Below are 19454 nucleotides of genomic sequence, written 5' to 3'. Positions count from 1 at the left end.
TGTGTTAAAATTAGGTTGAGACTTAGTAAGACCACAGCCTGACTCTCCTAATCATCTCCTAGGTGACAGCAATGTTGTTTGTGGAAGATCAAGACAGGCTGATGATGACGGCATGTTGGGCTAGGGTGGTAATGGTGGAGATGAGAAAAGGTCTGATTAGGGCTATGATTTGAAGATATACCCTAAGGGCTTGCTGAGCAGGAATGAGAGGCATCAGGATGACTTCGAAGTTTACAGGAGGACAGAGGTTGTAGGAGGAGCTGGTATCAGGGCAGAAATCAAGTGTTCAGTTTTGATAAACCAAATTGGAATCCAAATAGAGACGATCACTAAACTCAATGGGTAACAGCAGGTTTATATCATATGCAATGTTGCTCGAGACTTAAATTTTTATGTTTTCTATGTACCACTCTTCCTGAGAGTCTTGGAATTTATTTCACTGTATTAAAAACTTAAGCGATACAAAGGGCCTTTCTGATTTGTGGTGCGTTTTCTCCCTCTTGCTTCTCTTGCACTGACATTAGTAAAACCAGCAGTGTTTTCTTGCCATCATTCCAATATTCTTTACAGTGAAACTGACATATATTACTCAAATCATTAGAGCTGCTCCCAGAAGCTGGCATGTGCATCTCTGTGTGTATTTATAAAGCACATGACACTCAAGCACTCTTTAGGAATAGAGTTAGATTTTTTATATTTTTATTTCAGCGCCTGTCGGTTTTGGTAGATTCCTCACTAGGAGATGAATTACCTAATTTTCTCTGGATATATAGGGAGTTTCATGAAATGAGTGATTATTAGTTCTCTCCTGGGCTCGAGTATGCAAAGTTAGTTTTGTCACATAATGAGAGCTTGCACAAAAGTCCACCCTCACTGATTGCTTTACCACAAGAAGTAAGTGGCATAGACTAGGGTGGTATGGAGGGTGTGCTTACTTATAATTTCCCTCAACATCAACCATGTGAAATCTTGTCTTACTCAACTTGTTTTCTGAAAGAAAAGCATTGGACAGGATATATGCTGGAAACTGTGCTGCCAATCTGCTCTTTCATGGGATCTGCAGGAATGCTGGTTTAGCCAGAAAAAAGTTTAAGACTTGGACTTCCAAATTTCATATATTTTAATAGACCTGTAAATAAAACCTTGCTGTGCTTAGCACGGCTGGGGTGCTAGCTACACAACGTCCAGTGACATAAGGTTATGAGCATGGTTCATAGTTTCAGGTAGGGGTGCAATGACGGCTGCACAGGGCAGTGTTGGTTTAGAGGACTGTTCATTCTGTGGAACAGGTGAGTATTCACTGCACCTTGAGCCAACATCTTTATAGAAAGGCCTGTTTTATTTTCTTTAATGTTAAATAATAAAACCTGGTAGGTTTAATTTTTGAAAAATGGGAATGTGCTGGGAATTTCAAGGATGTGCTGGCAATTTTGTTTTTATCAATAAGACTCTGAGCAGATGGAAATGAAAGCACATCATTTGATGAGAAGGATGAGAGAAGGGGGCTATCCCTATGAGGAGTGCCAAGGAAGTCAGAAATAGCATCTTTCAACCTGGAACTCTGGGCTAGCACTCACTACCTTATAATACAATTAGGCTTTCTGCTGATTTGCAAGAGTGTGGTGGCTAGAAGAAAGCTGTGTTAATCTCTGCAATTGATGTCTTGTCTGTTACCATAATCAGTCAGGGAGTATGGGGTGTCTCCCCATTGGCCAAGATGGCAAAGAGTGATTCGTATACTGAACATGTCAAAAGTTACAAAGATGAATGGACAGGGTCTGAGTTTGCCAAAAACTAAACAGAGGAATTAATAGGGCCCAGAACACCAAAAGTTAGAAAGATAACTGGATAGAGAAAGAAAGAGGCCTCCCCTCCCTGTCCTTAGAAGAATGGCAGGCTTGAGCAGGTATGGTGGATGGTCTTTGAGAATAAAGTTCACCATTCTGCCAGGTTGAGGCACCTGAATATTCCTCTTTCCTTTTGCACCAGCACCTGTTTCACAAGTTTGGCTTTTGATGCGGTAGGCAGCTGAACCTGCATTTTAGTAACAGTTCTATAGGCCTTTCTTGTATTAAAACCCAGAATCTCAATGTAGGCATCCTTGTTCTATGAACTGGTTCAAAGATGGCTTAAATTTTCATACTACTGTACATATTTTAATGTCATGGATTAACTAGAACATAAAATTAAGCTTTTGCATAGTAATTTATAAAACTAACTCCTCTACTTTCCTTTTCTGGGGAGCACTAAATCAAAAAAATTGGAGAAAGAAATATTCAACATGGAGCTGCAATTAATCACCTATCAACCTGGATGAAGATCTTACACAACTCAATGGGAATCTAAAGAAACTTCAATGTCAAGGTTGGGATAAAACATCTTTGGGAAACACTGTGGTTCATATCACTGGTTGGAGAAGAGGTAAAATGTTTACATTTTGTTTGGGACTTTAATATCTTTATTGGACCTAGAGTATGTTTACATGAGTGTCATTTGATTTGCCTTTGAATAATGTACTATGAAGTAGATAGAAATTATATAAAAAGAAACAAATAGAACCCAGAAAATTGGAAGTTTACACAACATTTTGAAAATGTGTATAAAAAATAAAATGACCAAAGTCATGATGTGATGTTCTCCAATAATATAACAATAATGATGCCTGCACTAGAACACTGATAAATACAATGTACTATATAGTTAATATAATCTAGTAATTCCATGACAGGTTAATCAGTCAATTAGGATTTTCTTTTCTTCGGCATTATAGTTTGATCTTGTCTGCCCAGCCTCATACTATATTTAATAATTGGATATGAAAAAAGCAATCTACTATAATTACATTTTAAGAAAAGAGAATACTAGACATTCTATAGAAAAGTTTTAAATTACTGTATATACCATACTTAGGAAGCACTCTCTAAGTGCGTTCTCTTGAGACTATCTTTTAAAAAAAAATCCAAAATATAATACCATAAAAAAATCCAGTAAATGACAAATAGGTAAAATAGTTGTCAAAAATGAACACCTTTACTTTTCTGTTTTAAATGAAATGGTATGGATATCAAGCAGTTATTTAAAAGCAAATATACTCATGAGTAAAAGAGTAGAAACAAATGTTCAAAATTGTAATAGTAGCTATGTTGAGATGGTTTATTATTAGTGAATTTTTCTCTCTTTTCCATATTTTGGTAATATATTTATTTGAATGTAGCAGTTTACTTTTAAATCCCATTAGGGTAGGAATTTTCCTACATCAGTGCCTAATACATATTAAGTACTCAATAAATGTGTGTTGAATGAAAAGTTGAGAAAATTATTACATTATGATATATTAAATTGATCAAAGTATATTGTCCCAAATCCTGACATTTTCAGTACTGGCCTTGAAGGCTGTTGCAAAGCAGTGAGGCATGTCCTTTCTGCTGTATTTTCTTAGTGGAGTGAGGTCAGCATTTGTCTGCAGAGACTCACCTTTCAGTTCACTGCTGGCTTACAAAGTACAGGGGCTGGCTTATAAGAGGTTACTCTCTGTGACTCAATTTCCTTGTCTGTAAAATAGGAATTATAATGATGTCTCCTTCCTAGGATTGTGTGAGGACCAAATGTTTAACCCATGTAAATCACTTAGTGTAATGCATGGCACATTGTAAGTGATAAATAAGTGTTGAGCATTATTCTTATTGTGTTGTTGAAGCTATTTTCATTTTTATTATTAACAGAAGTTTAGCTCTCTAGTTGACCAGTATGTTGGACTCAGTCCCTAATGCCAACAGTGGTTTCTGCCTCATGGAACAAAAATTATTTAAGTCTGATTGAGAGAGATTAAAAATTTGCATTAGGCTCTGAAGGGAATCATTAATCTCCAGATGACTCCTGATATATGGATAATATCTTCCTTGAAACTCAAATTAGGAGAATTTAAAATTCTGTAAGCTGTCACTCAGGGTTCAAACATGGGATGGCTAAAACCCCTTCAATGGGAATGGCTTTCCGCCTTCCTTGCCGCAGCTTGGACAGAGGATCTGGAGCTGGATGAAGCCTGTGTAATGGGTGGTGGGGGGATAGAAGCAGCAGCCTGACCAGGGGCAGAAATGAGCTGAAAGTGAGAAGGGGGAGCACTCCCAAGAGAAGACTTTTCTTCTGTCCATGCTTCTGTTCCTTCTCCCTTCACTCTGTCCCCTCACCATCATCATATGCCTTAGGGAAGCAGAGCTTTGGGGCGACGCCATCTCAGGACACCAAACGAACTGGGCAGGTGTCCTGGCTAGCTGTCGTCTGCAGAGCACTTAAGGTCTTCGGGTTATTTTACACTTGTGGCAGGAAGATACAGTAAGTATGTTGTCTGCCAGAGCCGCCCGCAGAGTCGAACGATCCTGAGGAAAGGGTGAGGATGAAGAAAAGACAGACACAGAAACGATGGGATCGGGAGGGCTGCAGCTCATGCCTGTTGGCAGCTGCCAGCCCAGTTTATACAGACACTGTTAATTTTGCTGAATAGCACCCCGCTCCGCATTCCTACCCCTTGAGTAGTTCCTTCAAGGCCATTGAATGCTATCTCAGAGTAAACACCCTGCCTCTTGCAGGAGCTCTGACGTTGGTGACTCTCTTTGTTTCGGCTTCTAATGGGAACTTGCGGGGACGATTGAGTCCTTGCCTTGGTATGTGGCTTGACTGTCCTTTAACCCTTCAGGCCGGGACCAACATCCTGATAAGCTTCTCTGGAACTTAAGGCCGCAAGCTAAATTAGTATTGCCTTGGTGCCTCAAGGTCTGAGTCAGGGAGCAGGAGAGCACATCTGCAGCTCACCCAGGCAGCTCCTCTGTGCCTGGGGCCACAGAGGCTCCCCACAGTTGTCCAGTTACAATTTCAGCTTCCAAACTGGCAACTCTTTCTAAAAATTTATCAAAAAATGATTTTTTCAATGTACCTTTAACAAAAGAAAGTTTAGTTGAAATCTGTAATTCTGATTTTTAGAAATTTAGATGCAATTTTATAGTGTGAGGGATTTTTTAGAGGAAATTCACTTCACTGGTGACTACTTTCTCAGTGGAGGATTTTCAGACATGGTGTTCAAAGCACTAAACTCAGTAACACCCAAATTTGGTCTTCCCACTGCCTGATAACCCTGAGTGCCATACTACAGATGATGAATACATGTGGATGAGAAATGATTGAATGAAATGTTTTCTGTTTCCCAGCAGTAAAAAGGGGAGGGGATTTTTATCAATATACTAGAGAATGAAATACAAAATTAAATGAGAACATATTTCAGCTTACAATTTTTCAAAATAAATATAATAAATAATGATTGTGGGGTAAAATAAACACTTTCAAATGTGTCTGGAGAGAGTATAAGTTGGTAGACTTTCTGGGAAATAGTTTGCTTTTTTTTTTAATCAAGAACTTTAAATATTTTATTGTCAATACCCACCATTTTAGTTTGTAGGAATTTAGTCTAAAACATAATTAAAGACATGCTCAGAAGTGTGGAAAGTTTTACTAACACTAAATTTGAAACAAATGGAATTGATTAGATACATTTTGATGAGTTATTATATTATATATCTTGGAAAAGTCATGTTTTTGAATGATTTACATAGAATTGATCATCATTAGATATTAATGCTTCTTAATTCTTTATAGATATTAATGGTTTTAAAAAACTGTGAAATAGTATACAGGGTATTATAATTTCATGCCTGAGATTTTAGCTCTATCACAATATTACTAATTGAGAACAAAGATGAAAATCAAGAAAAACCCTGACAACCACATAAGCCCTGAACCAGCAAAATAAAAGGTACAGAATCTGTGCACTAAGCCTCATCTATTTTCCTTATTTAAAAGGCCCCTGGAGTGTTCTGTGGGTGGTATTGTTTGTTGTGTGTGTGTGTAAATGCTCTGCGTGTCATCTGCAAGCAGGGCGGCTGGGGGGCGCCCTGGACTTGCTCTCTTTTCTGCTCTTCCTCAATCTACTGTCAGGTCTTCTCCACTCTGCCCCTAAATGATGGGGGAGGTCAGAGAAAAATTCAGATGACTCTTGTGTCTTACTTGGCTCCTTCTCTCTAGTCTTCATGTCTTCCAGGGGACCCCTGTCCCCCAGCCCTGCCCCCTCCTCACCCGTTAGCTGAAGGGCATCAGACTTGCCACTGCTCTCCAGACCAAGCTGCAGGCAAGGACGGCCTCTCAGACCCTCCTGGGGTGGCCCCTGCCTGCTTCTCCAGCTTCACCTCTCCTCTGTCACATGTGCTCTGCTGAAGTCACGACCCAAATTACTTCCCATCCTACATTCCTCACATTTGCTGGCCTCCTGGCCTTTCCCAAGCCGGGCCCTCTGACCTGAACACACACTCATCTCTTCTGCCTTTTCTCCTGTGAGCTCTCATGCTGCTCGTCCTTTCGGGCTCAGCTTAGAAACCCTTGAAAGGCTTTGGGGATCACCCAAGGCTGGAGCCACCGCCATCCTCTGCCTCACACCGGCTGCTTCTCCATCGCAGCCCTGCGCCCATTAGCCCTCTCAGAGGCTGGGGGCTCTTCCCTCCATCAAACTCCTCCACTAGCTGAGCCACTTCCTGCCCCAGCACCACATGAGGAGCACCAAATTCTAAGTGAGAGGAAGGCCGTCAGTGACAGATACACAGATGGGCAAGGTGTAGACTCACAGCTGGAGAGGAGACTAAATAAGGAACTTAAAGCTCTTCGTGTTTTGTGCATAGAAGCAAACTCCTTAGGAGTTTCACTATTAGTGGAGTGCAAGACAGTGTCCAAATCAGTAACTAAGACCTTCAAGAAAGGCATGTCAAGTCAAAAAAGAATGAAACTATATATGAAATAGCAGCAAACTAGGTAAAATAACATTTGATCATTTATTACATGTGATAATTGCTCCAGTAAATTATTATTTCAGTGTCGCCTGGTAACCTCAAAATGGTCATTTTAGTTCTAGGTGTGTCTAACTTGTGTTTCCTTCCTCAATGCAGGATGATCAATGATAGTAAATTCAGTTGCTTATACATATAATTGATAAAATAGGTTTTAAATATGGAGTATATAGAATTTTAGAGTTTGTAGAATTTTTCAGGTAGAATTGCTTGAATTGTTAAATTACTTTATTGTTTCTTTGCTGACTTTTGTGAAGCCTTTGTATATAAAGAAGCCAGCATTGTTACATTTATAGATGCAAACCTACTGCTTTGATGTGGACCAATTTTCAAGTTTTAAGGAAGCAGTTTAAGGAAAGGGGAAGATAAGAGCTCTTTCCATTCTCTTTCAGGTAATCATTATACACAGACTTAACTCTAACAATTCTTTTTTAATCACCTGCAGTATTGATGTGAAATATCAAAACATTCTTTGAAAGAAATAGAAGAGCTCACAAGTGGAATGCTAACTGGTGGCCACGGTGCGGACCCACACCCCTGAACCTGCGGCCGAGACCCCCTCCCCGCAGTGCAGGGGCCCCAGGCTCACCGCGCAGCAGCTGGAGGTCGGGATGCCTGGAGCCCCTGGTCCTGCGGCCTCACAGCCGAGGAGCCCCCCCTCCGCCAGGCCTTCCCCGCCAATCGCAGCCCAGACCCAGACTGGAGAAGCAACCAGGGGCTGGACAGGCCAGGGGAGTCTGTCAGACAGTGACCCTGAGCTGTGGGGGCTCCTGAAAGGGAGAAGACAGGCAATGTCGTGGCCTGGACTCACTGCCTCAGAGAATTTCTGCAGTCGAGCTGCGCTGGAAGCCCTGGGGTCCTGTCTGAACAACAAGTCCTCGGGGGTTATCCTGGCAAGAGATATTCTGGAGGAGCAGAGGTAGGGGATGAAATCGAGCTGCTGCGTCAACGCCGGGCCTTGGAGGCCTTTGACGTGGATCCTGCACAGTGGGGGTCAATGTCCAGCCTTATTCGGGGTCCCCAGCCAATCTGGGGCCTATGCAGCCCTTCTGCAGCCTCACGACCCAATCATGGGGCTGGACCTGCCTGGCGGAGGCCATCTCACCCATGGCTGTGTGTCCGATGTCCAGAGGATCTCAGCCGCATCCATCTTCTTTGAGTCTATGCCCTATAAACTGAACCCCCAAACTGGCCTTACTGACTATGCCCGGCTGGCAATCACTGCTCGACTTTTCCGACCACGGCCCGTCATAGCTGGAAGCAGCGCCTATGCCCGCCTCACTGATTGTGCCCGCACGAGAGAGGGGTGTGATGAGGCCAAAGCACACCTGCTGGCACACATGGCCCACATCAGTGGCCTGGTGGCTGGGAGGGTGATCCCTTCACCTTTCAAGCATGCCGATGTTGTCACCACTGCCACTCACAAGACGCTTCGAGGGGCCAGGTCAGGACTCATCTTCTACCCGAAGGGGGTACAGTCTGTGGACCCCAAGACTGGCCGGGGATCCCTTATACGTTTGAAGACCGAATCAACTTTGCTGTGTTCCGTCCTTGCAGGGGGCCCCCCACAACCATGCCATTGCTGCAGTGGCTGTGGCCCTAAAGCAGGCCCGCACCCCCATGTTCCGGGAGTACCCCTGCAGGCTCTGAAGAATGCTCGGGCCGTGGCTGGTGTCCTGCCAGATCGAGGCTACTCCCTGGTGTCTGGTGGCCTGACAGCCACCTAGTGCTGGTGGACCTGCGGCCCGAGGGCCTGGATGGGGCTCGGGCTGAGCGGGTGCTGGAGCTTGTATCCATCACAGCCAACAGGGACACCTGTCCTGGAGACCCAAGTGCCATCACTCCGGGGGGCCTTCGGCTTGGGGCCCCAGCCTTGACCTCTGGACAGTTTCGTGAGGATGACTTCCGGAAGGTGGTGCACTTTATAGATGAAGGGTCAACATTGGCTTGGGGGTGAAGAGCAAGACCCCCAAACGGCAAGATTTCAAATCCTTCTTGCTCCACGACCCAGAAACAAGCCATGGGCTTGCTGACCTCAGGGAGTGGGTGGAGCAGTTTCCGGGGCCTTCCCCTGCCTGGTTCTGATGAGCACTGAGGGCTCCAAGGAAATGAGGCCCATGGACTAAAGTTATTCGCCTTCCCTGTACCTGGACCAGGGGAGGGGATCGCCGACCAATGTCAGCCTGTGGCGGCTGTGACTCAGCCTCAGGCTCTGGGCGCCTCAAAGCCGGTCCCCGCAGGCCTTGGGCTTTGGGAGCGTGCAGGGAGCAGGGTGCGGGCTGTGCGGGGTGAGAGGCTCTGACAGGTGCGGGCCCGCCTCTGCCCGGCTGCGGGAGCCCACGTCCAGCTCTGACTCCCACTGCGTTCAGACCGGACAGGACGTGGGCAGGAGAAGGAGGGGAAGGAGCGGCCAGGCTTCTGCTGACTCTCGCCCGGGACGCGGCGCTCCTGCCAGTTTCCCGTCTCTGTGCCCCTGATGCCATCCTGGCGCGACCCTGCCACCCAGCCCCCGCTGGCCCAGGGCCTTCCTGAGGACTCCAGGAGGGACGGGAGGTGCTGGGCTGGGAGCCCCCCCCCCCCGGCGGGCACCCCGTGCCTGCTGTGCAACAGACGGGCTGCTGGGTCACCGACAGGTAACAGAAACAACGAAATTTCGATATTCTAAACCCGTGAGGTTTTAAAAACTCTGTCATGAAAGGAAGTCTTAGGTAGGTACCCAGGGATCCAAACTCTCGTGCTTTCTCATCTTTACATATTGGCGCCCACCCTCAAAGGTCCTTCCTGTGCCAGAATGGAGGCTGGAGCTCCAGCCATCACACCCTCACTTAGAAAGGGCCCTTCCTGAACCCCAACAACTTCTACCCACATCCCGTATCTGTCAATTTAGCCACAGGCCTCACCTAGCTGGGAGATGTGGTCTAAGCACAGTCCTGCCCTCAATACAATCGCCTTCCACAAAAAGGGGGGAATGCGTTTGCATAAGACAACCTGCAGGCCCCACTACATCCTGTTGTTCTTTAACCTTTGCAGGGAGGGGGGTGTTTATCACACACACAGCTCTGGAGAAATAAATGTGCTCAACAACTTATGAGGAAAAACCTAGTCTGTGACTCACACTGGGCTAGGCCCTTTGCACACATGGTCCTGCTTACCCCTCAGGGCAGGCGTTCCCAGCCCCATGGTGCAGATGAGCACCGGGAGGTGTAATGCTGACAAACAAGAATGCAGAGGACCCTTTAGATAGACCAAACCGTCTGACACGAGTTGCTGCACAGTACTGCAAGCACAGGGGCCTAAGGAATAGGATTCTGTGCGCTAAGTCCACAAAGGCTCCTCCTTCTAAGGCTGACAAAAATCAACAAACAGGAGGCTACGACCGTTGCCCTGTAGCTCACAAATCCGGCCTCGCATGACACACCAATGAAAAAATAGTCATGTCAAAATACCCGTATGGTGCTGTAAAAGCAAACATGCTTGGTAAAAAGTAAAAAAAAAAAAAAAAAGGAAAAGTTTGAGCTTGATATTTCCCAGCATAGACTAGGGGTTATTAATAAGTCTGGAGCTCCCTTTATGCATTCAATAGCTTTATGCCTGTTGTATACTTGCTGCTCCATTACGCATCAGGGATTAGTGAGGTAAATTAGATATGGCCCTGCCTTTAGGGAGCCCACCATCTATGGGGAGAAAGAAAGTACACAGACAATCTGAACATATCATGACAACTGGGTGGCATGGGAACATGTGAGAAGGGCATCCAACCTGGAGGGGCGGCAAGGGAGGAAGAGAGAGTTGTCGGAAAAGACTTGCTGAAGAGTTGAAAGCTGAACAGGGTCTTGAAAATTGAACTGGAGGGGACCAAGCCAGGTGTAGGGAAGGAGAGTCCAAAAGTAGGCAGATGCCATAGAGGACGGCACATGGGACGGCTGGCAGGGAATGAAGAGAGGAGGGAGGAGAGCATCCTGAAGAGTTGGCAGGGCCTTGCTGTGACGGGTCACATACACCATGCCTAGGAGTTCGCATCCTCTGGCCACTGGCATCCTTCCCTCCTTGTTTGGGAGGAGCTACTTTACCTGTGTGCAGTATTGGGGCGTTCTTAGTTTAGACGCCCTCCGCTCCCCCAGCGGATGGGTGGGCAGTTGACTCCAGCTGAGCCAATTGGAGCATCACCAAGTCAAGAGGGAAAGTAGTTGGATGGGGCGTTAAGGAGAGTGTTGAAACATCTTCACTAGAGAGGAAGTGAAGGGGGTTTCTTTGAATCATGAAAAGGCTACTAGTTGGAAGGGAAGCCAAGCCCTGGGTAGACATGTGTGATGTTTTCTTATAGCCTGGGTTCTTGTTACTTCATTTTCACGTCTCATAACTGGATGGAAATTCTGTATTTTATTCACTGGAAATATGTACTCTGTAGTTGTAATCATATTTTGTAACTGAAAATTCAATACTTACTGTTTTAAATGAACACTGTTATGGAAGGTTCAGATTATGTAGACATCACTTGTCTACGACAGTTTCGATGGGGTTCTATTAAACACATTTCTGAGTAATATGTGCAAAAGCCCTATCCAATTTTCCTCTTATGCCATGTTCACCTAACAAGCTTTTTGAAGTTTCAACCCAATAACACCAAAGTTTCCAGTGGAAAGATGATTCCTGTGTTATTTATGTTATACGAGAATTCTTTAGTTTTCTGTATTTTAAGGCCTTCAAACTATTGCACCATCCCACCCAGAATAAGACAAAACTGACTGCCTAACAGAGCTTCTGCCTTCATTACCTCCAGGAGTGAGATTTCAAGACACACCCGGGAGCCCTGATCCAGGGGAAGGAAGCCAGAATTGAGAGGAGGTGCTGCAGCTGCTCTAATAGCCTCTCATCCCTCCGGGTGGAGAAGGGATACTGGAGAACTGGAAAGAAAACCTAACATTTCCAAGACTTTGCTTCCTGGTAGAAAGAGCTGAATGGGGGAGACGGAGGACCTTGTCTCACTGTCACCTTCCAAATCCCATCACCTCAATTTACACGAAGACGTAGTTTCAGCGGTAGCTTCCACCACTGGGGCCAGAAGGAGAGTGGAATGGAAACGGTGAATCCAGCGTCCAGCGGCCACCACACGGAGATGTCATGAAATGCCCTGGTGGAGGAGGGACGGATAGACCTCGCTTCACCCTGCCCTCCCCAGGGGAAGCTCTGATGTGCTGAGCCCGGCTGCAGCCAGTGTCCTCCACGTTCGATCCCTTGAAATCAAAGCTGTATAATTTTTTTAAATGAAACAATAAGTTGTTATATATAAAGCCTGATTTTAAGCACTTTTCCGTTTCTTACTGAGTAATACTGGCTTTCTAATCAAAATGCTGATAAAGGAAAAAATGGATGGAGAATTAGGTATCCATTAAATTCATTTTTGTGAGTGTGAGTCGTTCTTAGTGAATCGAGTTGGGAGTTTTAGAGGAGACAAGTTTTCTGATGGTGGAAGTCAAATAGAGCTCAAACGCTCACACGTAATTTCTCTCCTTTTCCTCCCTAGAGTAAAAGTATCAGTAGAAAGGTTATCACATGTGGATACTGTTCAAAGGATCTAATGATGATGAAATGTAATTTTTATCTCTCGAGCAACTTCTTAGTTTATCTGAGAATGACTTCTTTGAGTGACAGTAAAGCTGTTTAATTCCCTGTGCTGGAGGAAACCCTGCCTAGAGGAATTGTTATTAACTCTGGAGCAAGGGAGGCTTCATGGGCTTTCCATAAAGAACAGCAGTGTCGAGAGGAGGCAAGATTGTGGGTGATGTGGGGTAAAAACCAAGCTGTGTTCTTAAGTTCTGAGAGGGCACTAATTAGAGCCACTTGCAAGGAAGCTCTTTTTAACTTACTTTCATGAGTGTCGTGTACTTTTGGTGAGGCTTTCAGAACAAATTTTTCTTAAGGCATAAAAGGATTGCAAGTTAGGTTGTGTTAAAATGCTCAGAGCAGTTGTTTGGTTGGTTGGTTGTTGTTTGGCTTTTCTGTGTAATTTAATCCCCAATCTTTGTGTGTTTTTTTAATTCTCACCCGGGGATATTTTTTCCATTGCTTTCCAGAGAGTGTGGAAGGGAGAGAGAGAGAGAACCATGGATGTGAGAGAGACACATGGACCTGTTGCCTCCCCCACACCCGGGCCGGGGATCAAGCCTCCAATAGAGGTACGTGCCCTGGACCCAAATCAAACCCAGGACCCTTCAGTCCCCGGCCAGACACTCTAACCACTGAATGACTGGCCAGAGCTATCCCTACTCTTTTCTTTCTTTTCACATCCCAGGTTGGACTAGCTGAAAACTCCTGATTGATTAGGCCTAACTCAGTAGACTGCGTTGTGAACTAGAGCACTAACAGGAAAATCCTGATATAAATATGACTCTTTACGCCGTGTTTCCAACCTTCCAGTGCACGCACTCTTTAGTTAATACTAAAGCACTTGGCTCCGTGGCATCATCTCCGGTGATGTTCTCAATAACATGCTTGGCCACTGCGTTCCATTTCCCCCATCGCCCCCTGTAATGAAGGTAAAGGGACAACTGCTCTTGCACAGCCAGTGAGGCGCCGACGGGAGCACTTGCCCTGTGAGTCTCCCTCCAGTGTCCGTCACAGGCTCACCTCGGAGATGCTGCGGGCTGGGTTCGGGAACACGGCAACAGACCGAGTGTCACAGTGAGGCAAGTCGCACGGCGTTTTCAGGTTCCAGGTGCATAGAAAAGCCGTGTTCACTCTATGCTGTAGCCTGTTAAGGGTGCAATTGCATTACGTCTGAACAATGTATGTAGTTTAATTTAAAAATACTTATTGCTAAAAATACTATCATCGGAGCCTGTTGGAAAAATGCACTGATAGACTTACACACACTTTGTGGCAGGGTTGCCACAAAACTTCAAATTGTAAAAACCAAACAAAAAAACAAACAAACACAATAAGCACACGGTATCTGCAGAGCCCAATAAAGCAAAGCACAGGAAAAAAATGTGTGCCTGCATTGGGTAGAATAAATGTTCTAGCATAGCAGTTACCCAAATTACAACTTTGTTTCCTTTTAGTCATTTCTAATTGTGTTTGACATAAGCCACAATAAAATTTTCTCAATATGAGCTATTTTCAGCAGTGCAAAAGTTGATTGAAATGTGAAAGTTTTATCCCTTATATAAGATGGGCATCCATGTTCAATCACATCCACAGAGCACCTTGACTAACACAAAATTGTAAAGACTCCACCAAAAAAACAAAAAGATTAGAATAAATAAATGAATTCAGTAAAGTTGCAGAATACAAAGACCATATCAAAATTACAACTAAATTATTGAACAAGCACCCTTGAGAAGCAACTGAAGACTAGCCGAACAGAACACCTATAAGTAAGGATATAAAGAAGCCATGTCAGACTGATAGGATGGGCGGAGTGGAAAAAGGCCTGGTCCCACAGCCACGTGTGGTGGTTAAGAATCGGGAGGGATATCTCCCCTTGGTTTCTCCTGAGGAGTTAGGGATCCCAGCCCCACACCAGGTTCCTTAGCCTAGACCACCAGTACCAGGAAGAGGAGTCCCCATAACACCTGGATGTGAAAATGAGAGGGGCCTCTGCCTGGGTGACACAGGGGGCTGCTGGGGTCCCAGATAGTCTTCTTAAGAGGCTTGTGGACACACCTACTTGCTGATGAACTAACTCCTTCTGAGCTCCAGTGCTGGAGCAGCAGCTCAAAGAGCACCAGGTATATACAAGGAGGAACCCAACTGTCTAGCTTCAGGGTGAGGGCGGGAGGTGCAGCTCTGTCCTGGACTAAAGTGCTGGCAGGTGCCAGTGTCCCTTTGCAGAGCCCTCCCCCAACACAGCCTGTATGCGCAGGTGGGCACCAAATCTGCTTCTTCATCTACCCCCCCCCCCTTAGGTGATTCCCTGAGCTCCCTCCACCCAACTGACCCATAGGCCAGACCTCTTTCAGCAGCTGTTACTCACAAGCAGCTGGCCTCAGCCCACGCTGTGGACTGCCCTACATTTTCTGAAAGATCCACAAACCTGAAACAAGCAGTGGATGGGCCCAGAGGGCCCTGTACTAAGTGGCCCCCAGCCCTGCGCTAGTGGCAGTTGGCCTTGGTTTGAAGCATAGCCTCTCCCTGGAGCTTCCAAGCCCGGCAGAGGCACCTACCAACCACAGATCATTTTGTAGCTCATACCAGTTTGCCCCACGGCCAGGCACAAGCAGTGGCTGAGCTGGGCCTGCGTTAGAGCTCCTCCCAAGAGGCCCCAAAACCAACCCATGAGCTATGAGCTTTAGACCAAAACAGGGCACCACCAAATTACCACCTCAAATGACACACCCAAAGAGTGGGCTCAGTAAGCAACAGAGCCCCATTAAAGTGTATCCCACTCTGTGGGTTCAGCGCCCACACAAAAAGTCCCTCAGGGTTTCTCCGTGCCTCTGGTGCTCTTCAAGCTGCGCCTCAGTGCTGGAGCGCAGGGTGGTGGGTCCGTCAGCAGGTGAGTCTGCGGGGGCTCTTGAGGAGGAGGGGCCCTCTGTCTCACTCAGCCCCCCTCTTCCCTTCCCACTCACAGGAACCCTGGGCTGGGAGCGTGGTGTGGGGCTGAGGCTGTCACTCCTCTTGGGAAACCTCCACCCCAGAGACAGGCCTGCCCATTGTTTCATTTTATTTTATTTTAATTATTTTTGGTGCTGTTGGCACTGTTACAGGTGCCCCCCATTTTGCCTCCCTTTGCCCCCCGTCTTTCGCCACGGTGTTGTCTGTGCCCATGGCCCATGCATGTATGTTCTTTGGCTAATCTCTTCTTAGTTTATCTTCACCCAAGGATATTTTTGGTTTTTGCTTTTCAGGGAGTGGAAGGGGCAGTGCGGTGGAGAAACATCACTGGGAGCCACAGGTCAACTGATTGCCTCCCGCAGGGCCCTGACCAGGGGCCGGAGTCGAGCCTGCAACCAACGGAGGTACAGGCCTTGGCCTGAATCAAACCTGGGGCCCTTCAGTCTGCAGGTCGACCCTCTAACCACTGAGCCAAACCAGCCAGGGCATCTCTTCACCTTCTTTATTCAGTCCCCACCCCCCTGACATTTGTCAGTCTGTCCCATGCATCCATGCCTCTGGTTCTGTTTTGTTTGTCAGTAATTTTGTTCATTAGATTCCACATATTAGTGAAATCATATGGCATTTTTCTTTCTCTGACTCGCTTGTTTCACTCAGCATAATAATCTCCATGTCCACACATGTCGAAAAGCCTGAGAGTTCCTTCTTTTTCCCAGCCATGAGGTGTTTCATGGTGTAAATGTTCCACAGCTTCTATATCCATCATCTGCTGATGGGCTCTTGGGCTGTTTCCAGATCTTAGCTATTGTAAATAACGCGGCTATGAGCACAGGGGTGAGTATATTCTTTCTTATTGGTGTTTCACGATTCTTAGGATATATTCCCAGAAGGAGATCCCTGGGTCAAAAGGCAGCTCCATTTTTAATTTTTTAAGGCAACTCCATACTGTTTTCCACAGTGGCTGCACCAGTCTGCATTCCCACCACTGGGGTCCCCTGTTCTCCTCATCCTTGCCAGTACTTGTTCATTTATTGATGGCAGTTCTGGTGGGTGACAGGTGATACCTTGCTGTCGTTTTAACTTGCCTCTCTGATGATTAGTGACGTTGGGCATTTTTTCCTATGTTTTGGCCATCTGTATCTCCTCTTTGGAGAAGTGTCTATTCAAGTCCTTTGTCCACTTTTAATTGGATTGTTTGTCTTCCTGGTTTTGAGTTGTATCAGTTCTTTATCTATTTCAGAAATTAATCCCTTATTAGGTGTATCATTGGCAAATATGTTCTCCCATACAGTGGAATCCCTTTTCATTTTGTTTATGGTATTTTTTGTGGTGCAGATCTTCTTTACTTTAATGATTTTTTTATTTTCTCCTTTGTTTCCCTTGCCCTAGGAGATATATCAGCAAAAATATTGCTACAAGGAATGTCTGAGATTTTACTGCCTATGTTTTCTAAGATTTTTATGGTTTCATAACTTACATTTAAGTTCTTTACCCATTTTGAGATTATTTGTGTGTAAGCTGTAAGTTGGTGGTTGTAGTTTCATTTTTTTGCATGTTCCTGTCCAGTTTTCCCAGCACAGCTTATTGAAGAGACTGCCTTTTCTCCATCCTACGCTCTCGCCTACTCTGCCAGATTTCAGTTGTCCATGACAGTGTGGGTGATTTCTCGGCTCTCGGTTCTGTTCCATTGATCTGTATGCCTGTTCTTGTGTCAGCTCCAGGCCACTTTGATTCCAGTGCAGTATAGTGTAGTTTGACATCTGGTGATGTAATACGTCCAGCTTTGTTCTTCTTTCTCAAGATTGCTGAGGCTATTCGGGTCTTTTTTGGTACCATATAAATTGTTGGAATATTTGTTCTACACCTGTGAAATAAATGTTTTTTTGATATTACTATTATTTTTAAATTTGTATTTTATGTTTTCATCACTTTTTATCCCCTGTCTGTCCTCTTCCGCCTACAAGCAACCCCACCCCTCACAATCACCACACTGTTCTCCATGTCCAGGAGTTCTCTCTCCCTCTTTTTTTTTTTTGCTCAATAGGAATTGCATTGAATCTGTAGATTGCTTTCAGTAGCATGGACATTTTAATGATGTTAATTCCTGCAATCCATGAACACAATATATGCTTCCACTGATTTGTATCTTCCTCATTTTCTTTCTTCAATATCCTATAGTTTTCCGAGTACAGGTTTTTTACCTCCTTCTTTAAGTTTATTCCTAAGTACTTTGTTTTTTGTTGCAATAGTCAATGTGTTTTTTTTTCTTAATTTCTCTTTCTGATAGTTTGTTATTGGTGTATAAAAATGCCACCAACTTCTGAATATTAATTACATATACTGTTACTTTGCCAAATTCATTTATTAGATCTAGTAGTGTTTTGGTGGATTCTTTAGGGTTTTCTAGGTACAATATCATGTCATGTGTGACTGACAGTTTTATTTTCTCCTTTCCAATTTGTGTGCCTTTTATTTCCACCTCTTGTCTAATTGCTGTGGCTAGGATTTCCAGTACTATGTAGAATAAGAGTGGTGTCTTCTTCCGGATCTTAAGGGTAAGGCTTGTAGTTTTTCCTCATTGAGGATGATGTTGGCTGTAGGTGTGTCATATATGGCCTTTACTATCTTGAAGTATGTTTCCTCTATTCCCACTTTGCTGAGAGTTTTTATCATAAGTGGGTGCTAGATTTTATCAAATCCTTTTTCTTCACGTACAGATATGATCATGTGATTTTTCTCTTTCAATTTGTTTATGTGATGTATCACATTTATTGATTTGCGAATATTGTACCAGGCTTGCATCCCTGGACTAAATCCCTCTTGGTCATGTTGTATGATCTTTTTTAATATATTGCTGGATCTGATTTGCTAATATTTTGTTGAGGATTTTAGCATCTACATTCACCAGGGATATTGGCCTATGATTTACTTTCTTTGTCTTGTCTTTATCTGGTTTTAGAATTAGGATAATGCTGGCCTCATAGTAAGAGTTGGAAGTTGTCCCTCCTCTTGAATTTTTTGGAATAGCTTGAGGAGGATAGGGGTTAGTTCTTTTTTGAATGTTTGGTAAAATTTCCCCGTGAAACCATCAGGTCCAGGACTTTTGTTTGCTAGGAGTTTTTTTGCTCTGCTTCAATTTTATTCGTTGTTATCAGTCTATTTGGGTTTTTCTGATTCTTCTGTATTCAGTTTTGGGAAAATGTATGCTACTAGGAATTTGTCAATTTCGCCCAGGTTGTCCAATTTGTTGGCATAGAGTTGCTCATAGTATTTTCTTACAATCCTTATATTTCTGTGGAGTAAGTTGTTACTTCTCTTTCATTCCTATTTTATTTATTTGGTCCTCTCTCCTTTTTTCATCATGAGTCTGGTTAAAGTTTTATCAACCTTGTTTATCTTTCCAAAGGACCAACTCTTTGTTTCATTGATCTTTCGTATTTTTTTTAGACTGTCATTTATTTCCACTATGATTTTTATTATTTACTTCCTTCTACTTACTCTAGACTGTTTGTTGTTGTTCTCCTAGTTACTTTTGGTGTAGAATTAGATTATTTACTTGAGACTTTTCTTTCTTCTTGCGGTAGGCCTGCAATGCATGAACTTCCTCTCAGGACTGCTTTCGCTGTCTTGCATAGACTTTGGGTTGTGTGTTCATCTCCATTTGTCCCAGGGAATTTTATATTTCTTCCTTGATCTCATTGGTAAGGCATTCATTGTTTAATAACATGCTATTTAGCCTCCATTTGTTGAATGTTTTGGAGTTTTTTTAAATTATAATTGATTTCTAGTTTCATGCCATTGTGATCTGAGATGCTTCACATGATTTCAGTTTTCTTGAATTTGTAAGACTTATTTTGTGTCCTAACATGTGGTCTATTGTTGATAATGTTCCATGTGCACTTGAAAAGAATGCATATTCTGCTGCTTTGGGATGATATGTTCTTTAAATATCAATTAAATCCATGTGTTCTCCTGTGTCATTTCAGGTTGCTCTTTCCTTGTTGATTTTTTTTT

General features: G+C 44.2%; 1 pseudogene across 1 annotated transcript; it reads left to right on the top strand.

Moving 5' to 3' along the window:
• Positions 1 to 7495: 7495 nt before the first annotated feature.
• LOC308563574 (serine hydroxymethyltransferase, mitochondrial pseudogene) lies at positions 7496 to 8979 on the top strand (annotated as a pseudogene). The gene has a single exon. The product of its transcript is annotated as a serine hydroxymethyltransferase, mitochondrial pseudogene (transcript).
• Positions 8980 to 19454: the final 10475 nt, after the last annotated feature.

This window comes from Miniopterus schreibersii, assembly GCF_964146895.1.
Source record: "Miniopterus schreibersii genome assembly, chromosome: 11".
NCBI lineage: Eukaryota > Metazoa > Chordata > Mammalia > Chiroptera > Miniopteridae > Miniopterus > Miniopterus schreibersii.
Note: the sequence above shows the minus strand (reverse complement) of the source record. Positions and strands in the feature narration are given on the sequence as shown.